Below are 9587 nucleotides of genomic sequence, written 5' to 3' on the forward strand. Positions count from 1 at the left end.
GGAGCTTGGGATGCGCGGCCTCCAAAGCAGAAACTCTCCGAGCCCCCCCCCCCCCGACGGCCTCGGCTCGAGCCCTGGGCGACACCCGCTCACCTGGGTGGGGGAAGGCAAGCTCCTGGGCTCGGGCGGCCCCTTCGATCTAGCCACGCCCGCCGGCCGGGACGGTGAGGGCGCGCCCAGCTGCCTGGATCGCTCCTGGGAGCGGGGAGCAGCCTCGGGGATGCCGGGGCCTCACTCAGCATCCTTGCGCTTGGCCCTGTCGTCAGTCAGCACCTTCCATCGGCCTCCAAGCCTCGCCCAGGAAGCTCCCCGCCGGTGGCTGGACGCTGGCCTTGGGGTGGGGATGGGGGTAGTGAGAGAAGCGAGCTGAGAAGCTGCCGCTCGACCCCGCTCGGCCCTCCACCGGTGGCTGGTAGTCGCCTGTCAATCACCGAGCCCACTGCAGGCCCGGACTCTCCTTAGGTAAGAGGAAGTAGATTCAGGACCCCTTAAGGCGATTCCCCCCCACCCCCCTTAAACAGCTGCGACTGGTTTGTTTTCTTACAGAATTTTCTTTCCTCCTGTGTGCAGACATCTTTCCCCGGAGATTTTTTTATTTTTTAATCAGTCCCCATCTGTCTCCCCAACCTTCACCCATAATCCCGCCCCCTGTCCCCCAAACACCAAAACACATTACAAAGTGAACTGACCTGAGAAGTAGAATAGCAACATGTCAGAGATGTCTGGTGTGTGGTTTGGGGAAAGTTACTTAACTTCTCTGAGCCTTGATTTTCCCTCATGGGGAAAAAATAGGACCTAAGATCTTTACACGGAAGGGGGAACTTAAAATGAGCTGAAGTATTGAATGTAAAGTGCTCAGCACCATAGACGGTGAGTGAATAGTAGCTATAATTATAACATCCTTGAAGCCTCCTTAGATTGCCACAAAGCCGCCTGGGAAAATTCCCGTGATGCTAGAGTTTCCAGTGAGGACAGATTATAGCTATTCTCCTTTTGTCTGGAACACTGAAAGAAACACAAATTATTCCACAGAGACCTAAGATTTCGTTGGTTTTTTTGGGGGTGGGGTGGGGGAGGGAAGGGATAGCCAAAGCAGAGATTTATTTCTTGAAGCTCTGAGTATAGAAGCTGGAAGTTTCACTCTGGTAATTTAATTTGGGAATATTTACACCTATAAGGTTTGGATTTTGCCATCGCTTTTCTTCATGATTTGAACTCTTATGTAGATGTTGTCATATAAGGTAGGATTCCATTGATGGATAAGAAAATCCACTTCAATGTGCCTGAGGATGACAAATGGCTTTGAGGGAACCAAAGTGTTCAGCTGAGTAGAGGATTTAAGGCCCCACCTAAATGTGTCAACATAAGTGTAGAATAAGAAACTACTTTGAAGATTTAATGCCTTGCTGATGTTAAAACAGTGCTGGATATAATGGCACCCGATAAATATTTTTTTGAGTAAACGAATGGGCTGTTGAAATGATGTAGAGTTTTTAGATAGAATATAATTCCCAGAGTTGGAATTCTGCAAGAAAGACCCTCTGGAGTCCATTTCTTTCTCTGGTGACATTCTCTAATGGTCACCAGGGAGGAATTGCTCATTTTGACATGTATCTCTAATTTCAAGGACTTTCTTATTGAAGTATTATTGAAGACAAAATACAGCCGGGGGCTGGTGGCTCATGCCTGTAATCCTAGCTACTCAGGAGGCTGAGATCTGAGGATTGCGGTTCAAAGCCAGGGCAGGAAAGTCCGTGAGACTCTTATCTCCAATAAACCACCAGAAAACCGGAAGTGGCACTGTGGCTCAAGTGGTAGAGCGCTTGCCTTGAGCTGAAGAGAGCAGGGACAGCACCCAAGGCCAGAGTTCAAGCCTACGAAACAAAACAAGATACATAATTGAAATTTGCTTAGGTAAAAAGGAAAGAAAGGAGGGAGAAAGGAAGAAAGAGATTTTCTGTTATGCAAGAGGAGAGAGATTCAGTTATTATGTTGGGACTCTTGGTAGCTAAAAACTCTACAGAGTAAATGGAGTGTACATGTAATAGGTAACTTTGTTTCTGCTGGTACTAGGGCTTGAACTCAGGGCTTACGTACAGTCCCTTAGCTTTTGTGCTCAAGGCTAGCACTCTACCACTTGAGCCACAACTCTCCTTCCAGCCTTTTGGTGGCTAATTGGAGATAAAGTCTCTCAGACATATATTTTTTTACCTGGGGCCGGCGTCAAACAAAAATCTTCAGCTCTCAGCCTCCTGAATAGCTAGGATTACAAAGCTTGAGCCACCTTGGTAACATGGTAATGTGAGCTAACTTGGTAACTTTAAGGATGAACTGGTAAACTATGATCCTTTCAGAATTATTTATTTTATTTTATTTTTACTAGTAGTAGCACTTTTATTCAGACCTTTAGCCATATTTTTCTCTAGCATCTTCATTTTCTTCAAAAAGTATCCTGACCAATTAAAAGTCATGCTTATTGAAAATTTTAGTGTAGAGAGGTCGATTTATTTGCAGTCTGTCACCACATATGTTCAGGATGAATAAAATTCTATAGTATACTCTTAAAATCCTTGAAGTAGATATAGAAAGAGCAAATGTTTAGAAATGTGCCCCGAACCTTGTTTTTACACACACACACACACACACACACACACATACATACATACACACTCTCACCCTCTGCTTATGCTTGCAGACTTATACTTGTCCTTATATTTGCTTATTCGGGACAAATATATATTCTAATATTACTTTATTTGTAAAGATTTGGATGCGAACTGTACACAGAATGAATAGAGGCTAAAGTGAATCTTTAGGCTTATCACTTAAAATAATGTCATACAAGAAAATCAGTTGGTAGGGACTGTGACTATATTGCTGGTTAATCACTTGCATATCATTAAATAATATACATAATGCCAGGGCCAGGAGTTTTCAGAATTATTCTTTCTTTGCTACTAATTTATTTATTTGTTTATTTTTTCTGCCAATACTGGGCTAGAACTCAGGGCTTGAAGTTGGCCTAGGTGCTGTCCCTGAGCGTTTGTCCTCAAGGCTAGGGCTCTACTGCTTGAGCCACAGCTCTACTTCCAGCTTTTTTGGAGCTAGACTGGAGACTAGAATCTCAGGGACTTTCTAGCCCAGGCTGCCTTGGAACCAAGATCCTTAGATCTCAGCCTCCTGAGTAGCTAGGATTACAGGCATGAGCCACTGACTCCCAGCTTTCTGCTGCTACTTTTAACATGGCTGAAATAAAGAAATATGTAGCTTTTTTTCTTTCTACATTGTTCCAGCATCCACATGTTTAGAAACAAGAATAGGTCCATGTACTCACTCACAAAAGAAGAAGAAATAAGAGAAAGCATTTTATGCTGAGGACTAAGTTAATTTAAATTAGATTAAACTTTGCAGTGGGTGCTTCAAGGAGGTTTGGGTAGATTCCAAAGCTTCGCATATCATTCAAGAAATGAAAGAGCCTGGGGCATTTCAAAAGGCATGTCCGCTCTAAATCAGCTTTAGTTCACTTTGAATAAAAAAATATATGGCTGAACTTGAAGGCCAAATAAAGAGGGAAGTTTTATTTCTACTCTGTAGATGTATCACAGGGAAAGGAAATACGTGTGTCAATCTAGGCCCTGTTTTAGAATTTCTGAAAAGGATTTCTATCTCACAGCTGAGGTAGTAGTTCCTGTTCAATCACTTAGCATCCTCAAAGCTGAAAGACTTATTTGTCCAGATGCTCAGAAGTAGAGCAACTCTTTTCCAGGACATCAGGTATGGCTAAAATGAAATTACCCTCATGGAGTTCTTAGAAGATAACAGAATACATGTTTTATGATTTTAATTACAGATCAATCTTAGTTAGGGGACTAGTCTCTTGACTCCTAGATTTTTTTTTCTTTTGATTGAGTAAAAAACAATGAAAAAGTAAGCCATTTTCATACCAAATGTAAAAATGTCAACATTGGCTAGCTGAGCAAAATAAGGAACAAAATGAAACACAAGTTTTATTTTCCAAACTTCAAGTTTTCAGCACTGTATGGCATATTACTGTAAAAGCATTCACATAATGAGTGTTATAACTTGTGACCACTTCCCCCTGTCATTTTTTAAATTAGTAGCACACATATAATTTCAAGACAATGACTTAAATAATTACCCAACACAGGTAAACTATAAAATAATAGAAACACCAAAATTTTGTGAAGCTAGGAATAAAACTCACAAACAACAATGTTGCTCTTATGAACAGCACAAAGGGTTAATAGATCTTAAGAAAGGCCTATTTTCTTGGCTGGTATTCTCAGCTACCCTTCCCTTGAGAAATGTACCAAAGGAAGTATGGTAATGAGGATTAGGAGAATGGAACACTGCTGGCCAGTGGGTGAGCTGTGGATTGTATTACCTGCAGGAGTGGAGGCAAAATACCCATAAAATAGCCTTTCAGATTCAGTTTGTCTCAGGTTACATTGTGAAATTCAGTGGTTTTGGTGCTGTTGTATACCCGTTGGCTCCCAGGAATTACACAGAGTTGGGGTGGGCACGGAAGGACATACTGTGGGGACCAGAGGTATTGAGGTTTGTGGTTCCTACAGGAAATGCTTTTGGTGATTGACTACCCCATTGGGTAGTACAGTTAAGAGGCAGAAGATCTGAGCGGGATCCAAATCCTCCTTGGTTCCCAGGTCAGTTTATACTGCAAAGACTGATTTGCTATCGCTCTTCCTTGGAAATGTATCATTGCCCCTTTTTGATCCAGCACATTAACTGGCTAAAAGCTGAAATTACAGTCTTTCGTATATTATAAGAGTTCTATCATGACATATTTCTTAGTTGAGAAATAAAACCTCAAGTTCTGGCCATACAATTTACCTTAATACTCTTTAGTTTGCTTGGAAGGGTATCAATAACCCTACTATCCTGGCAGAAATTTAGGATTAAGACCTCTAGTATGCTCATTTATGTTCCAGCCATAACTGGAAGTGGTATTTCCTTTTTTTTTTTAAAATACTTCCTATTCTAGCCATCAGTGGGAGGTAGGTAGATAGCTATTATCTTGATGGCTGGGAACACTTTAAAGAGTGACTTGCTGGGCACCTGTGGCTCATGCCTGTAATCCTAGCTACTCATAAGGCTGAGATCTGAGGATCACTGTTCAAAGCCAGGCTGGGTAGGAAAGTCCATGCGACTCCTATCTCCAGTGAACTACCAGAAAACCGGATGTGGTGCTGTGGCTCAAGTGGTAGAGTGCTTGCCTGGAGCTGAAGAGCTGAGGGACAATGCCCAGGCCCAGAGTTCAAGTCCCACAACCCTCCCCCCCACACAAATGTTTACTTTAACATATTTAATTTGTATAACTTTATGACTTTATGACTGAATAAAATATTCTTTATCAGAGAAAATTTATGCAAATTTCTAAATTTAGATAAATTGTTAAGTTGATGATACTAATGACTTTATTGCATACTGTACAGCTTTATCATTACCAGATTAGTAAAAGTAAATTAACACCAGGTGCTGGGGCTCATGCCTGTAATCCTACCTAGCTACTCAGGAGGGTGAGATCTGGGGATCATGGTTCAAAACCAGCCCAGGCAGGAAAGTCTGTGAGACTCTTATCTCCAATTATCCACTAGAAAGTGGAGCAATGGCTCAAAGTGGTATAGTGCTAGCCTTGAGCACAAAAGCTCAGGGATAGTGCCCAGGCTCTGAGTTCAAGCTCCATGACTGACAAAAAACAAAAATTAAACAAAAACCCCTACAAAAAACAAAAGCCAGTAATAATTAGTCAAACTTTAGTTTAAAAATTCAGATGAGGCCATGCACTGGTGATTCATACCTGTAATCCTAACTACTCAGGAGGCTGAGATCTAAGGATCATGGCTCCAGCCAGCCTGGGCAGGAAAGTCCATGAGACTCCTCTTTTCTCCAATTATCCAACGAAAGAACAGGAAGTGGAGCAGTGGTTCCAAGTGGTAGAGCCACAACCTTGAGCAAAAAACAGCTTAGGGATAGTGCCCAGGCCCTGAGTTCAATTGCCATGACCAAAAAAAAAAAAAAAAGAAGAAGAAGAAGAAGAAGAAAGAAAGATGCACATAGCTCATGTAGTTTACTTTGCATATATGAAAAAGGAACAATAAAACCCATTTAAATTGTTTTAAGAAGGGGATGGAGGTGAAGGAGAATGATAGAAGGAATGAGGTAAAACCGAATACATTGTATACATGTGTGGAAATGTTATGCTGAAACCTCCCGTACAACTAATGTATGCTAATAAAAAAGCCCAGCAACTGGGATTTATGTAAATCATTGGGTTATTCATAAGAGTGCATTTCCATCTCAGAGAAAATTCATTCATGGTTCAGCTTAATGTCAAAGACGAATTTTATCTTGGAAGCAATTTAGAGACAGTAAACAAGCCCAGCAGCGAATTCCTAATGAATTTTTGATAATATATGTGAGAATCCCTGTGATCTATTTATTTTCTCAGCGCTTTGACTTAGCTAGTCCTCGCTTAAAGCTTTGTACCCTTCATCTCTTTACATCTTACTATTTCACACGTTCTCATAACCATATCAAGTAGATCTTATGCAATTGTCTTTACATGTAGAGACAGTCTCAATCTTTATTGTTTGATTCATTCCTTCAATGATAGTAGGTAACCAATTGAAGCTAGTGGGAGGCCTGATCTTAGAATTGGTAACGAAGTTGGGTAGAAAGGGAGAAGAGTAAATATTTTCTCCCTTTTCTTGATAATGCTATGTTGATAATCAGCCAAAGATTTGAAAAAAAGGAAAAATGTAATTCTAGACAGGATTAGATGACTTAATGAACTTGTGCTGCAAGGTTGAACCAGTTGCTTTGCATGGGGAAAGCGGACAAGTCAGCACAGAGGTCGCTGCAAAATGGCTGGCCCCATTATTTTCATCAAAAATGAATATAAATATTTAGCTATGCTCTTCGTGCTACAACTGTTGCCTAGAACAAACTTCAGGAAAATTGCAGTTGCTGGCTATCTATGGACGAGTAAAGGATAATACAAGTAAGGTTTAAAACACCAAAGTATCTCATGAGAATTGAGACTCAACTGTGTCTTTGTGAAGAATGCAGGAAAAAAATGGTGGAATGTACCCGTAGTTCATTTTTCCTCCTTTTTGTGGTTTGGGATTGAACCCAGGGCCTACATGCATGCTAGGCAAGTGCTCTACCACTGAGCTCAGCCCTGTTTAGCTGTTATTGGAACGTTTTTCTACCTTGAGGATTTGGCAATAGTTAGAAAACCACCATTGTGAGGCTTCTTTGCCCTCTGGTAGTATGTTATTCTGATTGTCTCGGCAGGGGTCTGCCCGTGGCTACTCATTGATTCATAGAGTTGAGGTTACATTTATTTTAAAGCATTGAGTTGTTTTTAAAATATAAAGAGAGCTGTCCTTTTAAACTATGAGTGTAGAATTATGGGGGGAAAAGTACTATTCAAGAGCAGCTCATGAAATGGTTCTTGGGTCCAAAAGTAGCAACAACAGCAGGAATTTGGCTGTGGACTTCAGTTGTAACTCTATACAGGCTAGCTTTATCTCCTTGTCTCTCTCCCTTGGTAAGATTGTGCTGGTGGAAACTGGAAACTGTTCAGGTAGTCTTGGAGATAGAGTATCTCAGAAATAAAAAGCAGAGTTTCACAAAAAGAGCCTCAGGGAAACAGTACATATTTTACCACAAAAATGCAGGCTGATTTTATACATAATATAATATGGTGTTATGCATAATATATATTATAATTGCTGTTTGGAGTCACTCATTTTTTTTTCTGGCCTGTCATGGGGCTTGAACTCAGGGCCTGGATGCTGTTGTAGAGCTCTTCTGCTCAAAGCTAGTGCTCTGCGGGTTTGAACCACACCACCACTTCCAGTTTTTTGGGTGGTTAATTGGTGATAAGAGTCTTACAGGTGTAAGCCGCTGGCAACAAGCTACTAAATATTTTTATATTAAAAAGAGCTGGGCACTGGTGGCTCAGACCTGTAATCCTAGCTACTCAGGAGACAGATCTGAGGATTGCAGTTCAAAGTTAGCCTGGGTAGGAAAGTGTATAAGACTCTTATCTCCGATTTACCACAAAAAAGCTAGAAGTGGTGCTGTGGCTCAATGGTAGAGTGCTAGCCTTGAGCACAGAAGGTCAGGTATAGTGCCTAGGACCTGAGTTCAAGACTCAGGTCTAGCACATACACACACAAAAAAATCTTAAAAAAAAAAAAACATGTTTGTCTTAATCTTTGACTCTAGACCTTTGCAAGACAGGTGTTTATTTTTTTGTTGTTGGTCGTGGGGCTTGAACTCTGGGCCTGGGCGCTGTCCCTCAGCTCTTCAGCTCAAGGCAAGAGCTCTACCACTTGAGCCACAGCGCCACTTCCAGCTTTTTTCTTTTTGCTTATGTGGTGCTGAGGAGTCGAACCCAGGGCCTCAGGCATGCAAGCCAAGCGCTCTACCACTGAGCCACCTTCCCAGCCCTTGGTACAGGGATTTGAACTCAGGCCATGTGCTTGCCTGGCTTGCTTGCTCAGCTTGCACTTGAGTAACACCTTCAACCTGGCTTGTGTGTGTGTGTGTGTGTGTGTATACAGGTGCATGTATGTCCATGCGCACCAATACTGGGTTTTGAACTTTGAGCCTTCCTTCAGATTTTTGTTCCTCATAGCTGATGTTCTACCATTGAACCATATCTCCAGTCTAGCCTTTTTGCTGGGTAATTGAAGACAGAGTCTTTCAGACTTTTCTGCCCAGGCTGGCTTTGAACTGTGATCCTTTGAATCTTAGTCTCCTGAGTAGTTAGGATTACAGATGTGACCTCAAGTATCTCATTAAGGTTATACTTTTTCTGTATCTCTCTTTCTCTCTTCTTTCTTCCTCTCTTTCTTCTTTTGTGCTGTGTTGGTCCTGGGGCTTGAGCTCTGTCCCTGAGCTGCTTTTTGCTCAAGGTTAGCGCTCTACCATTTGAGCCACAGTGCTACTTCTGGCTTTTTCTGTGATTAATTGAAGATAAGAGTCTCTTGGGCTTTTCCTGTTTGTGTTCTAAACATGATCCTCAGATCTCAGCCTCCTGAGTAGCTAAGGTTACAGGTTTGTTTGTTTGGTGGCTTGTGGGGCTTGAACTCTGGGCTTGGGCGCTATCCCTGAGCTCTTCAGCTCAAGGCGAGCACTCTTCAACTTGGGCCACAGCACTACTTCTGGCTTTCTGGTGGTTGGCTAGAGATAAGAGTCTCACAGACATTCCTGCCCAGGCTGGCTTTGAACAGTGATCCTCAGATCTCAGCCTCCTAAGTAGCTAGGATTACAGGCCACCAGCACCTGGCTCTGCAGAAGTTTTATAGCTTATTGCCATCCAGGCACCAGTGGCTTAAGAGTTCAGCTTTCTTGCACACAGCTGGCATTCTACCATTTGAGCCACAGCCCCATTGAAGATGGAGTCACTAGACTTTTCTGCATAGGCTGGTGCTCGCATACGCCAGTGTGTGTGTATGTGTGTGTTGCGTGCCAGGTGCCAGTACTGGAGCTTGAACTCAGGGCCTTGTGCTCTTGCTCAGCTTTTTTTTTTT

This window comes from Dipodomys ordii, unplaced genomic scaffold, assembly GCF_000151885.1.
Source record: "Dipodomys ordii isolate 6190 unplaced genomic scaffold, Dord_2.0 Scaffold2, whole genome shotgun sequence".
Classification (NCBI taxonomy): domain Eukaryota; kingdom Metazoa; phylum Chordata; class Mammalia; order Rodentia; family Heteromyidae; genus Dipodomys; species Dipodomys ordii.